Here is a 21004-nt window from a genome sequence, read left to right as displayed (position 1 = left end):
ATAAATGAAATAACATAATACATACTCTTTTGTGTCTGGTTTCTTTTGCTCAACATTATATTTTGAAATTCATCCAAGTTATGTTTAGTGGTACTTTGTTCCTTCTCACTGCTGTTTAGAATTCCATTGTACAAATACACCATACTTATTTATTCTTTCTTCTGTTGATGGAAATTTGGATTGTTTCCAGTTCTTAGCTATTTTTAAATTGTGCTGCTTTCTTGTATAAGTCTTTTGAAACACATATGTACACACTTCTGTTGAGCAGATACCTAAGGAGTAAAATTACTAGGTCATGAATTATATACATGTCCAGCTTTCATAAATAATATCAAACTGTCTTCCGAAATTGTTGTACCATTTTATACTCCCACCTGCAGTGTAGGAGAGTCCCAGCTGCTCTCGCCCTTTTCAATTGATGGGCTCATCAATCTTTTTTTAATGTTTGTCATGCTTGTGTGTGTGTAAAGGTATCTCTCTGCAGTTTTAATTTATATTTCCTTGATGACTAATGAAGTTGAATAACTTTCTACAAATCTATTGACTATTTGTATATCCTTTTTAATTAAAATATTTTGCCCTTTTATGTTGGGCTGACTGCCCTTTTGCTCACAGGAGTCCCTTATATGTGTTGGATATACATCTTTTATTGGATATATACATTGCACTCTGGCTTGCCTTGTTATGCTCTCAGTAGTGTTCTTAATGAACAAAATAAATGCCCACGGTTGATCATTTTCCCTCGGACCCTTGGACTCTTGCATCTTTGTTACTTCCTAGTTCACAGACTCACTGAACCAGAAGTTCAGTTTTCCATTCCCATTCAGGATTTCCATTAAGTATACAGACAGCCTGAAAACTATGATAGAAAGAAACTTATAAATCATCTGAGTCGATTACCTCAATTTTTCTCTTGGGAAACTAAAGACCAGAGAGGATGAGTAACTTGCTCCTGGTCACAGAGCTAGTGAGTAGCAAACTTAGGATTAGAGCCCAGGGCTCTCATGCCCTAGTGCAGTGTCCCTTGCACAGACACAATCACTATTTCACTAACTTGCAGTGGTGGGAACAGAGTCTCTATGGGGAGGGACAGTGCATTTGTTAAACTGTCTCTACATCGGTAAGAGTTTCATCAGCCCCAGGGCCAGAAGACCAAAAGAGCAGACCTCCCTGGGCCCAGCTCCCTCTAACCCCTTAACAGGAACAGCAGCACCTTGAGAAACCTATCAATATGCGTTGCAAAGCCCTGCTAGGCTGTTCACAGCTTGGTAGCTCTGTCTCCATTCTAAAAATAGCGAGGAAATATTTATGTTGGCAGAAAGCTTGGGACAACAAAGAGAGATGGAAGGTTTAACTCTACCACAGTTTTACTCCAATAAGTAACTGTGCTCCAGCAGAAACCCTGGTTACCCAAAGTGGTTGGGAAATTATAAAGTGAAGGCAACAATCCATCTCATAATAAGGAGCTGACGAAATCTCCTGCCAAGGCCTCTCCTTAACGGCCAGGGCCAAGCGTATCTGCTGAGGCGGCTTCTGTCCTTGGGGAGGGACAGGTGGGGTCCAGGAGGAGGGTCTGGCCGCTGGCACTGGAAGAACGCCCAGGTTCTTCTCCAGTCAAGCACAGTGGATGCTAGCAAAGCCCTCACTGTCCACAAGCTCCGCCATCATCCTGGTACCCCCTGGGGAACACTTTGACCCCTAGTGACCGCCTGGCAGTCAGAGTTTTGAAAAATCCTCATCTGATCAGGACGCCCTTCTACTTCAAATTAGCATCATTTATTTACATACGAGGGTACTTCAAACTGTGCATGGAAAAATGGAATTAAAAAACGGTATATATCTTTCCTTGCACATTTTGAAGACCCTTCATATATTCAAGACATCAGAAGGATCCATCCAGATGTGAAAGTCTAGATCATGGTGCTGTGTGGATAATCTCTATTTTTTAAATCTGAATTTTCCAATTCTTCTATTACATTAAACCATATGAAAATTTGCATGCTCTGTAAAGTCAAAACTGGCTGAATATCAGTAATTTTCAAATCGTTTGACCTCATACAACAGGAAAGTATTATTGTGAAATTTTAAATATGATAAAGGCTTTTTAAATATTTCTATGTTAGAATAAAAATAATGCTATCATCTACCATTTATGAAGTTCTTTTTATGCCAGACCCTCCATTAAGCATCCAACATACTATTTAATCCTTATAACAATGCTCTAAGGAGGGGACTATTATTGGGTCTATTTTATAGATGAGAAAACTGAGGCTCAGAGAGCTCTAGTTCCAGTGAATCAGCGACTCCGCTGCTGAGGGCAGAGCCTGGTTTTGGAGCCCAAAGCCCTTGCTCTAACCACTACCCCATCCAGTGTACATCTGTGCCCCCTCCCCAATTTCAACTGTAACTCTAAGTCAGAGAGGAAAGGCGAACCTCCTGCTGATGAGGACCAGGGTTTGTGAGCAGGGCTGTGTCTTATTCATCTTCTTGTCCTGATGCCTCCCCAGGGCAGGTGCTTGAAAGGATTTGTTCAGCAATACAATAGTTGGTGTATAATGAAAAAGAAGGAGAAAAACAAAGGGACAGACACACTTCCCTGTCCTGAGCTTTGCCAGTATAGGCGCTGGCTGAGAACTAAGCTACAATGTCCTCAGCTCTCCCTCTCCCATCCTTGTCCCATTGCCTTCTCCCCAGGACCACGCCAGCACTCACTGGAATCGAAACAAAGGGTGTGTGTAAACCACAGGCCAGCAGAGGGAGAACCAGCACTAGCCTCTCCCAAGGCTAAAAACAAACCTCTTCCCTGTAGAAAATGATCACATCTGTTTTAAACTGCCCAACCCTTTTCTTGAAGGCTTTCTGGGACTGCGTAATGTTTCTGGAGAAGGTGATGCTACTTTAGTCAGGACGGCCCTTATTTGCTGAGCACTGACTGTGTGCCAGTGTGGTTGCTAGATATTTTATGTAAGACCAGTATTTAAAACTAGATCTAGCTGACCTCAGAGACCAAATGTTTTACCACGGAGCTTCAGTCATAGGTTTCAGATGGATGCGAACACCTGCCAAACTGTGTCTAACTTGTGTGTGCGTGAGGAGGGGGTGGGGAGGGTCTGCATGTGTGCACCTGCACCTGTATGTATATGCAGGATTATATGTTTTATTTTATTTTTTTCTGCAGGAGAGGGACCTTAGCTTTCATGAGAGTCTCAAAGGGGTGAGTGACCCAATAAGATTTAGGAATGTCTTTAGGACGAAAGGGTTAAGATGCCTAATTGACAGGAGAGAGACCTGAAGCCATTCATTGTTCTTAAGCCTCCGGCTTTACCACTGAATGGGACAAGGTTCAGGCAAGCGTGGAATAGTCAAGAACATTGATCAGTGAAGGATGAATTACAAAGTCTTAAATCTGTGTTATCTAAGCTATGTTGGAATAGAACGAAACATCCTGTACTGGTGAGATTGTGAAAGCAGTTTTGTAATCAAAGGAGGACTCCTATAACACAGTGGGTGGGGGTAGGGAAGGAGGGTACAATGTATGCATTTGTTTCAGAAACAGAGCAGAGCAGGGAAGTAGGAAGAAAGGTCAAGGTTATCCAAGAAGTGTAATCCATTCCACTTGGATAGCACTTAACAGTTTACAAAGCTCCTTCATATACAAGCACTCTAAAGGTCTTCAAAATAAGCCTGTAACGTTAGCAAGACAGACTATTGTCTGCTTTTGATCTACAAAGAAATTAAAGCACTGAAAGGTTAAGTCATCCACCCAAGGTCACACAGCTAGCAAGTGACCATGGTTATCTATAAGCTAGTTGGAAAGATTTTCTACTCTACTAGTAAAGAATATTTTAGTAAGAAAGGTGTTTACTGTCAACTTGCCCCTTATTTGGGACTAAAAAATATTGCTGATGGACACTACGCTAGTTTTATACTTAAGCTTTCAAATATTTGGATAAGTTCGAGGGCCACAGCTTAGTGATGAGGAGCTTGGGTTCTGGAGTCAGACTGCCTGGTCCAGTTTCAGGGTTGACCCTGAGCAGGTGATGCAGCCAACCTGGGAGAGCAGGATGTGAATGCCCTGGGCTGACTCTCACCCGGGGAGGGACAGTTGTGAATGAGCACTCCAGACTCATTGTCCCTTGGTGACATAATTCTGAGGTGAACTCCATAGTTTCTCAGAAGTTTCTGGGCAGAACTGGACCTCCCGTTGCCCACAGAGGTAGCCTTGTCAGCATTCTCTGTTCGCTTTCTTTCCTTCACTGTCTTTCTTCCCCACTCCCTCCCTGTGCTTCCTGGATGGCATCTTTTTTTTTTTTTTTTTTTTTAAAGATGACCGGTAAGGGGATCTTAACCCTTGACTTGGTGTTGTCAGCACCACGCTCAGCCAGTGAGCGAACCGGCCATCCGTATATGGGATCCGAACCCGGGGCCTTGGTGTTATCAGCACCGCACTCTCCCGAGTGAGCCACGGGCCGGCCCCTGGATGGCATCTTGAATTATTTTTGGTCTTCCTGGAAGAAAATGCAAAGATAGCATCAAAGGTACAAGGAACTTATTGGGGGCAATGCCAGTGTTGGGAAAAGGAGAGGGAGCAGGAGAAGGCAGGGAGAGTCTTCAGACCTTGATGTCACCATGCAGATCTGACCCGTGGGAGGAGAGAGAGAAGGAAGGAGGACTAAATTGGACCATTCTTGGACTGCAGTGCACTTTTAAGAAAGTTCTGAACAGGCTGATGGGGAGTCCTTGAGCCAAAGTCACTCTGGTGAGGAATCCCATGCCACATAGGAAAAGATCTGGATTAGTACCTGCTTTGTTCAACTGCTGGCCCATGAGAAGCGTTCCCTCACCACTGACGAGGACATGGGTCCAGAATGCAGAAGCCGGGGCCAGTCGTCAATCACACGTCCTTCAGCAGCAGATCTAAGCAGTCATTTTCATACATATTCAGAGCTCTAGATCTGATTCTGCGGACTCCAAACTAAGATATAGCTCAATAATCAATTGCTACGTGGATGAATGAAAATAGAGTTTAGGGGTCAACTCCCACAGAAAGTGAATAATTCCCATCAGGACCCCTTCCAGTAGCTGTACATTCAATTTCCTTAGGGTATCCTGAACCATATTTTTACAAAAAGCCCAAGTGTTCACCAGTATTATTTGGGAGTCTTGAGGTAAAGACCAAGATGAGGTAGAATGGAGCAGAAAATGCAGATGTGGACTTCTCAGAGTCCTTCGTATCCCTGGGGCTGCAGTGAGCCACGGAAAGAGGACATTCACAGGAATGGGAAAGGAGGGCTCTGCTTCCAACTCTGACAGTGACCAGCTGCTTGGCCCTGGGAAAATCATCTCGTGGTTTTCATTACTCAGTGTAGTATTTGGGGACGCTGCTCCCAGGTACCATGAAGACCAAGTGAGAGTCTGCAGAAAGCATTTCACAAGTTCCGCTATCAGGAACTGGGTTGCATTGTGAGATCACAGAACAAGCATATGATACTGCCTCCTCCTCTTCCTTCCCAAATCCCTAGGAATGATACAACAGAAACACTTTGAAAATTAGTAAGCCTAATAAACTATTCTTCCAGCTTAAGTGTTCAGAGGTCTGTAGTTATCATAATGTCCAATATTGTGTAAACATTACTTTTCATGGGTTTCCCCCTAGGAACTCAGCCTGAGAGATAATAAGTCCCAGAGGAAGCAGCTGCTCTGTAAAGCAGAGGCTGCGATTTTTTTTTTTTTTTAATTTCATGGATAGAAGAGGCAAAGGGACGGGGAGTCATTGGGAAGAATGTACCAGCCGAGCAGTCCAACCTGGTCATTAGCTGCCTCCTGCGGGCCTGGAGCCCAGGGAATAATGTGTGCTGAGCAGTTGGGAAGTCATCAGCTGGAACACAGACAATGCTCTGAGTGATGGTCCCCATCCATGTCTTACAGCTTTCTATCTGATAAGGGAACAATCCGTCTGGATCGTGTGGCAGAAAGTGAAAAAAAATATAAAACACCTAAACTCCTGTGCTTTCAAGATACTATCTTACCTCATATGCTGCAGCATTAGGAGCAAACTGTCTTAGAAAATTTAAAAAGTCACAACTACTTATTGAGCATCTCCTGTGGACTAATGGGATACAAAACCATTTCACAGATAAGGAAATTGAGGATCAGAGAAGTAAGTGACTCAAAGGTAGAGTTGATGAATTTAGCGAATAAATTTCAGAAAGCCTGGTTACATTTGAATGTCAGATAAACAATGATAATTTTAAGTGTATGTATGTTCCATGCAATTAAAATTTTTTTTAATTTAAAGAATAAAAACAGCAAATAACTTTTAGTATATGTATATACTAAATTAATACAAATTTTAAAATAAAAAATACTAAAAATGTTTACTGTTTACCTGAAATACCAATTTAACTGGTAACCCTACATTATTTTATTCTGGCAGTCTTACCTAAATAAGAACATTAAACTTGTAAATGTCACATCTAAACCCAAGATGTTCTAATTATAAATTTTCTACTGTACTACACAGATTCCAGAATGCAAGAATGAAATCTGGACTAGATTATTTGTTATAACATACATTATATTTTCTCATGTCATATCATATATTATTAAGCCCCTCTTTAATAAATCACTTGCACACTAGCCCTACCTCAGAGTCTGATTCTGCGGAAACCACACTAAGACAGCAAATGACCTAGGTTCCCTCACTCAGAACTGCCCCTTGACTTTGAATAGGAAGCAAGTGGCCCCCAAAAGCAGGGACAATACTTACTCTTTTCTGGCCATGGGTAGAGACAGAGAAAGCAACAACAACACACTGCTTGCAGAGGTGACATAGAAGTGTTCCTAGCAGAGCATTCAGGTTTGGGGTCCACCCAGAGGCAATGGCACCCTGAGACCAGTTCTGTGACTTGCATTTTTCCTAACTGTATAGCCTCTAAGTCTGGTTCTCTGACTTCTCCAGAAACTTTGTATTATCCAATATGCTTTTGATCAATTTTTTTCCTAGCTTGGTTACCTGGAATCATTTTGTTGCGTCAAGAACCCTGATGACGTATTCGTCCACACCAATAGTGTTGTGGTTACGGGAAGCCCTCAGGAAACTGATGAATTGAGATTGGTTATCTAGCCTGGTTAGGGCCAGAAGTCATGAAAATCCAGCTCCAATGGAGGGATGGGACCCTGGCAACCTATACAGAGGGTGGCAAAACTATTGATCCGATTATCACTCATGCTCAACTGTAATAAAATGTCTAGTGATGGTGAAGCCTGGAGACCTCATGCTCCCTGCTATAGAACCTAGTATAAGAAATTATAGGACTGTGTGAGTGGATGGTTGCTTCTGATGGAGATGCATTGCTTAAAGAAAGAAAATATTGAGCACATAGTCCAAAGTTCTTGGCTCAACATAAAGACCTAAAATCATGGACTTGCATTGGCTGGGCTAAAGTCTCACTTATCTTTTTGGGCTGTAGGGCTGAAGCAGCTGAAAAACTAAACCCACAGGTAATCTTCTTGCTTGATAGCTTAGGTCAGGTTTCTCTTTTCTAGACCTAGAGATTTTTAGTCACACATTTCAGGTAGCACTTCGTGGGCTGCCTATTTACACCACGAATAAGTCATCAAAGATCTCCGTAGTTAAGACCATTTTGATTGGGACCGACAGTTGGAGTAGTTAGGTAACTTAAGTTTACACATTAGCAAGAAGAGGAGAAAGATGTCTGTCCCACACAAGTTTGGACCATTGACCATGTGAAGAAAGTTGCATGACCCCTGGTGCAGCCGACCCATGAGAGATATGTCTCCCTCTGAGGTTAATGCAGTACCAGAAATCTGCTCCCTATGCACATTTTTAAAAAGATAGAGAAAAGCAATATCACATTCCAAGGAATACGGTCCAGAAAACAAAGAAATAAAAGCAACTTCAATCCTGGATCTCTCAAAGAGTGTTAAAGAAAACCTCATTTATAAACCACCACAGCATTTTAAAAAATTCATTTCTTCTATTTCCCTGGCTCCCAAAGCTGCCTTGAAGCCTTTTCCCTTTCTCCCTCGTTTCCATCTCCCAGTCCCTGCAGGGTCTTCTCTTTGCTTCCTCTCCCTCTTTCCTTTCCCTTTCCTCTCCCTCACCTGTCAGTAAATCTTGGCTCTTCCTGTGGTAGATAACTCACCTTTTCTGCTTCTCCCACAACTGATTAGTTTCCTCAAACTGTAAAGTTTAGGCTGAAGAAAAAGGAAAGGCGGGAGGTGGGAGGGAGGGGGAAATTCCTGGTGGGCATTGTCAGATTTTGCTGGGTGGGGAACAGAATTGGAAGAAGACAATGATAGTTTTGGCACCCCTGGCACACAGCGTAAACAACATGCCACCTAGCTCACCGAGGCTTAGTTGTCTAATCATTAAAGTGGAGATCCCCAAACTTCCCTGGGTGTTTGTTTGAAAAAGAAATGAGGTAATATACATATGTAATGCATTCAGTCAAGTACATGGAACACCGTCACCAGACAGGAACAGTCAGAAAGTTGCAGGTCCAGCAAATCTTTCTACCCCCTTCTAAGCCTTACTTTGTGCAAGTCTTGATTGGATACATATTCTATTTTTTCCAACGCTTAAAAAATTTTTCAAATATTCAGAAAAATTAAAAAGAAATTTACAATAAACACCCAATGTGCCTAGAATCTACAATAAATATTTTATTATACTTGTTTTATCACATGTTTTATCTATCCCTCCTTCCATCCATCAATTCAGCCTGTTTTTGGTACATTTCAAAGTAGGTTGTGGTCATTGATGCATTTCTTGCCAAATACTTCACCATGCATGCTGTTTTATTTTTAAAAGATCTCCGAGAAGGACTTTGCAAAATAACCTTTTACGTTTGATAGGAGTGTTGGGAGGTCTCCTTTTCTGTCAAATGTAGATTGTCCCCTCACTTTGTCTAACTTCAAAGCAGCATTTCTCAAAGTGTACTTCATGGAACCCTGATCCAGAGCTACATGGGAAGAAAACTATCTGTGGTCAAAGCACTTGAAAGATTCTGGATTAAATAAAGTTTTGCAACTTCCTTTATTGCAGACTTAGAGCTTTTGTTAGGCTAATAGGCATAACTTCAAACGGGAAATGCTCAATTTATTTGAGCAAAAGATCCCACCTTTTTCTGAGAAAAATTTAGGAGAATGGGTTTCATAGAATACACTTTGGGCAAGAATGCCTTATTGCATGATTTCTAGTTCTTCGTCCTATTCATTGCTTTCCGGAAATTTCCTCCAGGTCTGTTAGATCATTTCTGTCTCTGATTATTGTATTTCTCTCAATTGAGTATGTCTCTGAAGAACATCCTCACTGTTGATACTGGCATCACAATTAACTGCGGAGTATTGCTTGCATTTAGAAACAGGTAAGGTTAGCACAAATAAAAGAAAAATTAAAAATATACCGGGAAGATAGCAACTTGTAAAACTCCTTTCTCCGTCCCAGAAACAAGCAGAAAATTTAGATAAGGTTTAAATTTTTTTTAGAAATAATTATAAATGATACATTACACAGGACAAGTAGGATATTCTTGGAATATCCATAAATTTTAAGTATGGACATGTGAAGGACAGCTTTGTCCTCCATGAAATCATCTTTGGTACCAAAGACAGAAAGACAAATCATAAGCTGGTGTGCATCTCACATCTCCCACCTGACATTTCACTGGACCTTGCGATCTGGTTGGGAGCACTCCTGGTACTCCAAGGTCTGCCTTCCCCATCAGCACCTCAGAGATCATGGGTGAAAAGAGTTCTGAAAATTGTGTGAGTCACACATAAAAGGTGCTATTTTTAATATCATTCTCATCAGAGGAGCAGAATAATAGGCCCTGAAATCACCTTGACAATGTATTCAGCCTTAATTCTTGTTTTCCGGCAGGACTCTGCAAGGACACATTGACCTGGTTTTCAAATTTCTCTCAGGAAGAATATTGTTTTCAATTCCCCTTAGCAACCTGCCACAGTGTTTCACATTCAGCACCTCCCCACTGCAGAAGGCACAAAGTACGTTCTAAAGACTGGTGTCCCTTCAGCACTTGATGAAATGTCTTCATCATGAAAGACTTAAGAGAAAGAAAGCGTGACCTGTCCCCCCCACCCCTGCCCCCGTTGTGTCTATTTGTTGAGAAGGACCAGAAAGCCTCCCTTACAAAACCACAGCAGGGGGTTGAGCAAGTAACATCCTATTCTCTGGTAATGACCCACGTCACAAGGAGCCCAAATGGTGGTGGAGTGACTAAAGAATTATTTCTAAAGAGCAAAGCTTAAGTATGTAATCACATGGATTCTTTTCTCCAAAATGAAGGAAAAGAAGGGAAGTTTTAACTTATCTAGTGGACCCCATAGCATTTGCATCTCACCCTCCTGCTCTGTCCCCTATTCACTTGTCCTTTCTTCAATGACCTGAACAAGATGTGACACATTCTCTCATTTCTCTGAGCCTTTGTACACACTTTTGTCTTGACCTGTGATACTGCACCTAACCTGTACACCTGGCTGTCTTCTCCTTACCTTTGAAAGGTTTGCCCAGTGTCACCATCTCTGGGAAGCATTGCCCCATCGCGATCTTATAATTCCTTACACAGAATCTCTATCATAGCACTCACCACGTTATTTTATGTCTGTATATTTATTTGTTTTCCTCTGACTGTAACACTAAGTTCCTTGAGAACAAAGCATGAGCATCTTCATCCACAAACCTGGGGGTCTCATAAATGTTCGTTGAATTCATGTACATATGAATAAATCCAAGAGAGACAAGCTTTGTTCATAAATCTGCCAAAAATCACACTTAATTAGAATTATTAGGACTTAAAAGCAGTGAGCTCTAAAGAGCACCTTCTGAAATAAGTACATTAAGAAAAGAGCATGACGGTAGCTTACGCAGCGGAATATGGTAATATTTGATATTATAATATTCAAATTGTAATGATGCTTTCAAATTAATAGTATCTGTAAATTGGCAGGTTCCAATATCCTCTAATCTCTTATCTTCCTGGACATATTCTTAAAATAAGCTCAACTGATTATTATTTTACATTAGCTTCATTCAATATTTATGAAGAGATTGACAGTGTTATTTAGCACTTATATATACATGGCCTGTTTTATCTTCCTATGCCATTTCATGAAACCTTTACTATTGGACTGCATGTTTGGTTATAAGCAACTTAATGGGATGAATTCTGAGGCCAGGACAAGCATGCTTTTATTTCTATTGTTTACAGCTATGCAACTTTGAATAAGTTCCTTAAGTTAATTAAATTTTGGTTTTCTATTCTGTAAAAGTTGGGAGGAGGGATTTTTATATTATAGGGTTGTTTTGATGATTAAATAAAACATGCAAGCATGTGGTAGGTAGAAAATCCTAAATAAAATATTAGCTCTATTCTTTTTCTTTTTCTTCCCCTCTACGTAAACATGATGTGGTGTCAGCAGCTTTTCCTTAAAACAATGGCACATTGGACTAAAATACCTGTATGGAAGTTTAACATGACTTGGGGTACAACGGGAAGTGTTTTTTCCATCCAAGAAGGATCTGACACCAAGCTGACTTATATTTAAAATAAAGTGATCTCAGAGTTGTCGCCATCTCTTTCTTGCTTGACATTTTTGTACATTTGGGGTATCTGGCTGGATGAGAATCGTAGTGTTCAGAAGAGACCAGATTTGGTGCTAACAAACTGAACAGCTGGGTGGCTTTTTTGCTTCTAGTTACAGTGATAAAAAGGACACTTAAAATTTGAGATCTGTGTGTGCACTATAAAAATAATCAAAGAGATACTCAAACAAACTTTAAAGAGATATGTACCCAGAAAGTGTCTTTCCTAGTTTTTGAGGTAGAAAACAGAATCCAGTAAGTCAGGCTGTGAAAAGTAGCTAAATTGCTAGCTTCATTTAAGCTTTGACTTTGCAGGAATTTTTTCTAAGTGACCTGATTTCAAAGCATATCATTTCCCCAGTGTGGCCTTCTCTGTCATACCTTTCAACACCAAGCTTGCTATTTCCATATGTACTTCTAGGGGAACAAGGGCTCTCAGCATACATCCCCTGAGCAAGGCTTAAAAGGAACAGCATCGAAGTCTCCTCAGATCATTTTGTCTTCAACTGTGTTCAGAGACTGGAAACTTGCCAGGGTGGGCCGAGTCTGGATGCTTTTTCTCCATCCCCCATCCCCCACCTCTTATCTCCTCTGAGTACCTCAGACTGGACGACCACCTCCTGGAAACGAAAACTCTCTGTGAGCTCTAGAAGGTGTCAAAGGACTCTGAGGGAATGGCCTGCTGTTCACTTTTGAGATTTCTCAGCCAGCAGGTGCTGGGGACAACTCTCAGCCAAACTTGTAAGTGACACTCAAAGTCATTAGCTTGGCATTTAGCAACTTTCACAATGGAGCCCATCCTACCATCTCACCTCCATCGCACTAAACATCTCCCGTGCTGGGCTGTTTCTTGTTTCCTGGGGCTTCCAGCTCTGCTTGCTATCCATCATCCTCCTAGTCCAAAGTCTTCATTCTCCTCCTGAAAATTTTCCCTCATTACGCAATGATACAGCTTATCTGAATTCCTGTGTTGTTTCATATTTATCTTTCTTTAGATCTTTTTTAAATTCCATTTTGCATAACACAATTTCTATCCATCTAAGGAACCTGTTACTTTTAATGCTTCTTAAGGGCATAATTAAACTGATTTAATTCATTTTCATATCTTCTAACACAAACACCAGTGCCCTTGCCCACAGTAGGCATTTCTGGTTCTGTCATTATCATGCTATGCATTGGTTAAGGACATACTAACTGCTCTAACACTAAAATTCCAAAATGTACAATGGACAAAACATGATGGAAGTTTATTTCTCATTACATACAGTCTAAAACAAGTAGTATTTATTAGCAGGGGACTGTCTTCCCTGCAGTGATTCAAGAACCCAGGCTTCGTTCATCTGGTGCTTTCAGAATCTTTGCTCATGGCTTCCAGGTTCACCCTGGGGGCCAGCTCCATTCTAGCCAGCTGGAAAGAGAAAGACGGTGAAGGAACTCGAGAGGGAACCCGCATGGTTGCCTTCCATTCCCATTCCACGGCTGAGAGCTCAGTCACGTGGCCACACTCAGCTGCAAGGGGCCTGGGAAATGCAGTCTTACCAGGCGTGCAGAAAGAAAAGTAACTGGACTTGGTCCTGTGTCACTATCTCTACAAGTTCTATGATCCAGAGAAAGGCATTCAACAGTTGTGAAGGTTAGTTCTCTTGCCTATATCATAGAGGAAACGATGACACCCCTAAAAGGTAATTGTAAAGATTACACGTATGACAATTATAAAACTTAGTTTTTTCCATCAGAAAAATGAAAAAGACGAACTAAGTGATCCCTAGGTTCCTTTTTCTGCTAACTAAAGAGACACTTGATTCTCTACACTGTCCTAACAAGGCAGGAGAGGGAAACTAGTGTATTTCCAGGAAGGGAGGGATATGTAAAATATGTTCTGTACTAATTCACTTAATCAGAAAATGTAATTCGCCCTAGTACTTCATTCCCCATGCAATTTGATTAATGGAGGTTCTATCTGACCTTGTGAGTGAGACTTGGACCATTTATATAAGCTGCTAATGCTCCTCAAGCCTCGGAAAGAGAAAAAAAAATGCACACTCACATCTGTGACACACTAACATTTGGGCTTCAGTTTCCTTCTCTGTAAGTGTAAAATGACAGGTTAAATCTGATGCCCTCCAAAGACCCCATCAGCTCTAGTGTCTTATGGGTTTAAATGACACAGGAAATAGTCATCTGCATTACAGTGCACAAGCCAAGCAGAAGCAACTTCATTCTTGACCAGGCCCACTCTTGGAACAAGTTTTGTATAATGATAAAAAACTGTAAACCCAAGGTAAGAAGGTATAATTAGGTGAGACCCAAAGTATGTGGAATCTTTTATGTGGCAAACTTTAGATTCAGATTTTATTATTCTTAGAGGAAATAAAAACATAAACTGAGGTAGACACATCCGTGCCACTGTCCAGTAGCACTAAAAAAAGAAAACCAAAACTTATGGTCAATGTAATTTAGTTGTGCCTAAGTCAGTGAGAAACTGAATTTCTCCTTATATTCATAACATTGATAATAGTCATAATAATTACCATTTATCAAAGGCCTATTTTGTCTACTTAATATACATTATTACATTTCATCTTCATAATAACCAATAACCTTGGAAAATAGGTATTTTTCATCCTGTTTTACAGATGGAAAAACTGAGGCTCAGTATCCAGAAGCTCATTCAGTTAGTAAAGAGCAAATCTACAACTGCACCTGGTATCCCTGACTCCAGAGGCAGGATCGGGGCCACTACAGAAGCCTTTGCCTGTGTGTGGCTGGGACACTCTTCAAGTCCTGCCTAGCCTTCCACCTTGCCCTGCTCTGGGCATCCTGTGAGTGGCCACCTCTCCAAGCTCTAATCACCTCTACACTGTACCACTAGCTTGGAATCTGTCACATAATGCTCTGAATTGCACTGGTGGCACCATCTCATAGAAAGTGTCCCACAAATATTAGTTGATAGGCACACATCTTGCCCTGGTTATGTATTAATTAGTGTAGACTAATTGCTATAACATACAATTCTCAAATCTCAGTGGCATAAACCAATAAAGTTTTGTTGCTGGCTCATGTCACAGTCCAATGTAAGTTGGTGGCGGGTAGGGGAGAGGGGTGAGGTTGGGGGTGCTTTGCTCCACAGTCATTTTGAGACTAGTGTCCTTCCCTCACGTATGACTTTGCCTTCTCTTAGAGCCCTGGAGTCTTCCACTGGATACTCTAAATCTACCAAATGATGGAGGAAAAGCAAAACTGTGGAGAAGACCCACACACTTTTAACCACCTTGGGCTGGAGTGAAACACTGCTTCCACCCACATCCCATGATGAGAACTCCTCATGTCTCCCCACTCCACCTGCATCCCCTCCAGATGGGAGTGGGCTGGGAAATGCAGCCTAGGTTAGAAAGGAGAACAGGATATTAATGAGCAAAGCCCTTGGTATTTCTGAAATTCAGTTTCTTCATCTATAAAATGGAAATGACCCAGTGGTTATGACAATATCACACAGGAGGTACTTAATAAATGCTTATTAATTCTGATTTTCTGAGAAAGCAGGAAACTTTCTCTAGTCTCAAAGTCACATTGAAAGGACTAATCGAAGGCTTTTCAGGGGGTCCAAAGTGTGGCTGGAAGGAACGTTGAAAACCATAGGGAAGAAGAAAGAGAAAATGAGACAGAAAGGACAGGAGGTGTAGCTAACAAAGGGTGTTGGTGGCACCAACTGTTTCCACCATGTCTGTCCCGATACCTAATCTCGGGTGACGTTTCAGAGTGACAAGGACCTGTTACTGAGAATTCCCATGATGAGTCACAGCACAGGTGGAGGTAGAAATCATGTTGCTGCTCGTGTCTTCTGCAGGTAATTAAATGAGAGACCAAGATGGGAACATGCATCAGACCTACAGGAAGACAGTCACACTATTAATATATATATATATTATATATATATATATACATTTTTTTTTACAAGAACAGTAACACATAGATCACGAGTAATCCTCACCCTCACCAGAAGCATCTCTGACCTAGTTTCCGACATGAATCACTCCCTTTGAAGGCAGACGTGGCCACTGCAGAAAATCAGGACCTGCTCCCCATGGCCCCCACCTTTGGTTTCATCTTTCACCACCCCTTATCTTCCCAGTCTAGTGACCTATTTTGATTCCCTGCAAAGGCTGAGTCCTCCCGCCTCTATGGAGCTGTATATGCAATCACCTGTGCCTACAGCATTTCCCAGTCTCTTCTTTGACTCCTGCTTTTCCTTTAAGTTTTAGCGCAGAGATCATCTATTCCAGCAAGCCTTCCTAGTCCGCATGCATGTTCTCCCTTCGTGTTCTACGGTGGCTTGTTCTTACCTCTCTCAAAGCACTCTTCACGGTGATTTGGCTGTTTCTCTGGTACAGCAGACAATGAATTTCTTCAGGGCAGAAAATTTACCTTTACTTGTATATCCCTGTTGTATAACACATGGTACATAGTCAACACATTTACCAAATAATAAGTATCATTTATGTAGCTTTTCAATGCATGACCTTATTTAACATCCACATTAACCCCACAATGTGGGAACACTGTAATTATATTTATATAAATATTGTATGTTATATTATAAAACTTATAAAATACATTTTCATAAAATATTTATGAAATATATTAAAAGTATATATTTGCATACATGTGTATGTATTTACATAGACAACTATAACTATAATTAAAATAAGGAATCTGAGGGAATTTGATAGCTGTCCATTTAGAAGCATAAAAATTAATTCAAAGCTATGTCTGTTTAATTCCAGAGGCCTAGCTCTTATCCTTGGCATACATGAATTACATGAATATCAAGAGCAATTTAAGTTATAGTTCCCTCAAAGAAAGTGATATCATGCAACAATGAGTTAATACAGTCAGTACAATTAGAAGAGCACTGCAATGGAACACATTTCTGAGGACCACTGCTTTCCTGTCTGGACGCTGGGTCACAGTTTTCAACATTCTGCACTGGTGTCACCACAGCCAGGCTGGTGACCACCGAGCTGCTCGGGGCGGGGTTCAACTTTTTTGAAGCAGATGAAGAAACAACGAGAAGCCCGGGAAATAAACTCATGTGGATGAAGATCTCTGATGAAAAGAGAAGGCTCCCATCCTCTTCATAGTATTCTCCCTGTTATGAGAAAATTGCATCCCCTAAACTCGTAATATATTTAAATCACTGTTTTTGGTTGTGGATTTTTGTCATATGTAGCTGACTATAATGGCCATTGACACAAAACCTTAAACAAGTACTAATACAAATGCTATCCTTATTTTAATTGAAGTGTCTGTCATCCAGGAGAATTAAAGTATTTGATGAGAGTGTATAATAGGATGTGAATAATGGTGAGGCAACATTTTCCATGGGGGAAAAATGTCCTTTGATGCTGGAAAGAGTTGAGTGCTTTCGAGTTTACTTCTGGTTTGTTTCTTACTTTATTCTAGCTCAAGTCAGTCAGTTTGGACCACACAGAGCAAAGAGGTAGGTAGTGGGTGGATATGGGGGTAGAAATAGGCAGGTTGGAAGCAAACTGAGGCCTGGATGCCTTCAATTTGCCCCAGATTCACTCTCCAGCTTTCTTCACCCTGTTCTCTGCCCTGGGAAGCCAGCCTGCGTGGACCATGTCAGTGTAAAGAGCTTGCATGAGATCGGATGGAAGGGGGTGCAGGACTGTGGGGTACTTATTACCCTGTTGTCTCCCTGAGGTGTCTTCCTTGGGCTGGCTGTGTCCCTCTACTGAGGGCCGCTGTTCCTAACAAGTGGCCTCTTCACATGACTCTCTCCTTCTGGTTTCCAAAAGCCAAGGGGTGGTTAATCTGAGGTCTGTGGAGAGAGTGCAGGATGACTGTGAACTTTTTTCTTCTTAGTGAGAAATTAAAAATACATGTTTATGATCATCGACAACATCTGGCCAAAATTGACCATTTTCTTTAATTATCAAGCTGTACAACACATCATAATGGTATTAGCAACACTTGTGGCTATTATCATGGATATATATATATATATATATATATATATATATATATATATATATATATATATATGTATATACGTATTGTTATTTTAAACACATCTTACGTATTTCTAAATTTTTTAAAAACTACGAGTTATACACAAATACATTCTCATACAAAATAGAAATAACAGATAAAATTGATCACCAAGTCTAATCTTGTTCTTCATCTATCCCCACCCCAGTTAAATCAGTGATAAAATTTTTTTGTATACTCTTCAAGACCATTTTAAATGTCTGTCTCTGTGTGTGTATGTAGCACATTCTATTTTTTTCTTTTTTACATAAAAGATGTCAGGCTAGACTTATTTCTTTGTAACTTGTTTTTTAAACCCAATGATATGTTTTGATCATTTGATGTCTTTATATATAGATCTATCACATTGTTTTTAAGTACTGTGCAAGACTCCAGAAATGCCAGTTTCATTTAGCCATTTCCCTATTGATGGGTATCTTAGTTTCCTGCTGTTGTGCTAACAAATTATCAAAATCTTAGTGGCTTTCAACAACACAAATTTACTTATATTTCTGGAGGTTAGAAATTCAAAATGAGTCTCACCAGGATAAAAGTCAAGTGTCAGCAGATCTGGTTTCTACTGCAGGCTCCAGGTGAAGTTTACTCTCTTGCCTTTTTCATGGCTTCTGATGGCCTCCTGTATCCCTTGGCTCGTGACTCCCTCCTTTACCTTCAGAGGGCATCACTCTAGTCTCTGACTGGTTATCACCTCACCTTCTCCTCTGACTGACTCCTCCCACATCCCTTTCATGAGGATTAATGTAGGGCCCACCAAGATAATCCAGGGTAGTCTCCTCATCTCCAAATCCATAACTTCTTAATCACTTGTGCGAAGTCCCTTTTGTCATCTGAGGTCACATTCACAGATTCCTGGGATTGGGACATGGACATTTTGGGGGGCACCATTATTCAGCTCAGCACAATGGGTATTTTGATTGTTTTCAGTTTTTCACTACCAAAAACAGTACATATTCTTAAATGCCTGCTTGTACACCCGTAGGAGTATTTTTCCAGGGTAGATCCAAGAACTGGAATTGCTGAGCCATAGGTGACCATTTTAAATTTCAGTAGATACTGCCAATTGTCCCCTCAATAACCATACCAACTTATACTTCCAGTGCCAGTGGTTGATATTTTTCCTCACACCCTCACAGAGGCCATTTGAGAACATGTTTGCTTAAATTTATTTATTTATCTATTTATTTATTTTAAAACAAGCAATGCTTATTTAAAGAGAGCATATGCATAAGGGAAATAGCTAAAGGGAAGCTAGCTCTGTGAGGAGAGATTTTCAGGGTCCATTATAGGGCAAGGGGTGTAGGCAAGCATCTTCATTCTGTGTCTCTGGAGTTGGTCCATTCTGTTCTTCCTTGTTGCAGCACTGGCACAGGCTCAGTTAGGGCTTTGGTCCTTGCACCTGCACAGTAGGTCCAAGACGGTGGTGTTTGCTTAAATTTGTTACTTGCATAAGCCAAAGGCTTTTGCTCTAAAAGTCAAATCCAATAGTACAATTGGGTACCTGGAAATGTGTGCTGATGTCCAGTCAGACAAAAGAAGCCAGAGTTTTCTGTAAGTGCCATCTTGCTGGTATGAACTCACTTCAGAACACCTCTCTTTTGGCTTGATCTCCTTTGCCTCTTGGCATAGACTTGTTTCATGTGGAGAGTACTAACATTAATAAAAGAAATGTATTTCACAGGACCTAACCTTTTAAAATCACACATAGAAATGTTAAGCTTGCAAAAAACAGGAAACTTTCCCCAGGCTAAAGTTTCTGTTGTAGATAAAGAATTGTAATGCAGCAAAATTGCTGGCTCAAAGGGCAGATGTCCTTGGTACAGGTTAACCTACTGATTGATATGTTGAGAAAGTTACTTGATTGTTATGTAAACATACTGAGGAAATTGCTGTAGGAAAAGAAAGTGTTTGCTAAGAACAGGCTTTTGTTGGTGGATTGACTTAACCTTTTGCAAATTGCATTATGGAATGTCACTTTGCTTATTTCACTGATGTTACTAGTTTCCATTGTTAAGACTATACTTAGCCGTAACTCTGCCCACATCCTTGTGTTCTTTGTAATGATAAAATCAACTGAATTTTCCTGTGAAACTTCCTTGTCTTTACAATAAAAGGGAGAAGCTAACTTTGAATTGGGGCTGTCACATTCAGCTTTCTCTTCCTAATGGGGAAATTATTGAAGTGCAGTCCTTCGGGCTTCCCAATGCATTCATAGTGCTTTGAGTAATCGAGTAATTCTTTTTTAAGTCTCCGTTAAACAGAGGGAAGTGTAACAGTTTGGGTCGGTAATCCAATTAATACAGACCATGCCCATATATAGGCAGGAGAGAACCATGACTTATACTGTGTTGGTTTGGGGATGCTGCCAGAGGCCAGCAGAGCCAGGGAGCATCTTTATTTCTTGATACTGATTCCTCTCTAATCACCTAGTTACAGTGTAGCTGTAAAACATCTACTGGTTTATTTAATCTGTAGGAAAGGTAGAACATTTGATTCTGAGTTCTCAGCAAATGCTAGTTGCATAATCCTGAGTAAATAACATTCTTTCCAGTCCCCTCTCCTTACTTACATTTACCCATTTATTATTAAGGATATTACAAAGGATACAGATGAAGAGATCCATAGGGCAAGGTATGGGGGAAGGGGTGCAAAGCTTCCATGCCCTCCCCATGCATGCCACCCTCCAGGAACCTACACGTGTTCAACTATCTAGAAGTTCTATTATGGATATTTTTGTATTACTTCACAGAAGGTGCAGATATGTCAAAGTATCTTTTATGCTCACTACTACTTTGAAATTGCAGTTATGATTAGACCCACCGCTAGCTAGATTTTGTTAGTTAATGTGTTAATAAAGAAGCACTTATATTATCACAAACTTATTTTATTTACATATTTTATTCATTGGATTTTAATATAATTGGCTTCTTTTGTAATTCTAGGTATTTTATCAAATACATTTAAAGACATTATCTCAAGATGGGGGTCTTTGGGCTTCATCAGAATGACAAAGGTTAAGAGCCCACAAACTGACCATTTCATCTCCTTGACCCATCAGGCTAGTGGTGGTGATGGCTCGCTCTTCCTGGCCTTGGGCTACTGCACTATCCCTCTGGTTTCTCTGCACCTTCCACATCTTTGTAAGTGGTTCTTCCTTAACTCATCCTAATTTCATATGCTTTCTGTGTCCTGCTAGAATGCTGACTGATATACCCTGTAAAGGATTTTGACTTCATGGTCAAGAGTAGCGGTGAGATTTTGGGCAAGTTGCTTGAAGATTCTGAGCCTCTGTTCCTCTCATTTGTA

Source organism: Cynocephalus volans, chromosome 9 (assembly GCF_027409185.1).
Source record: "Cynocephalus volans isolate mCynVol1 chromosome 9, mCynVol1.pri, whole genome shotgun sequence".
Classification (NCBI taxonomy): Eukaryota; Metazoa; Chordata; class Mammalia; order Dermoptera; family Cynocephalidae; genus Cynocephalus; species Cynocephalus volans.
This window is presented reverse-complemented; position numbering follows the sequence as displayed.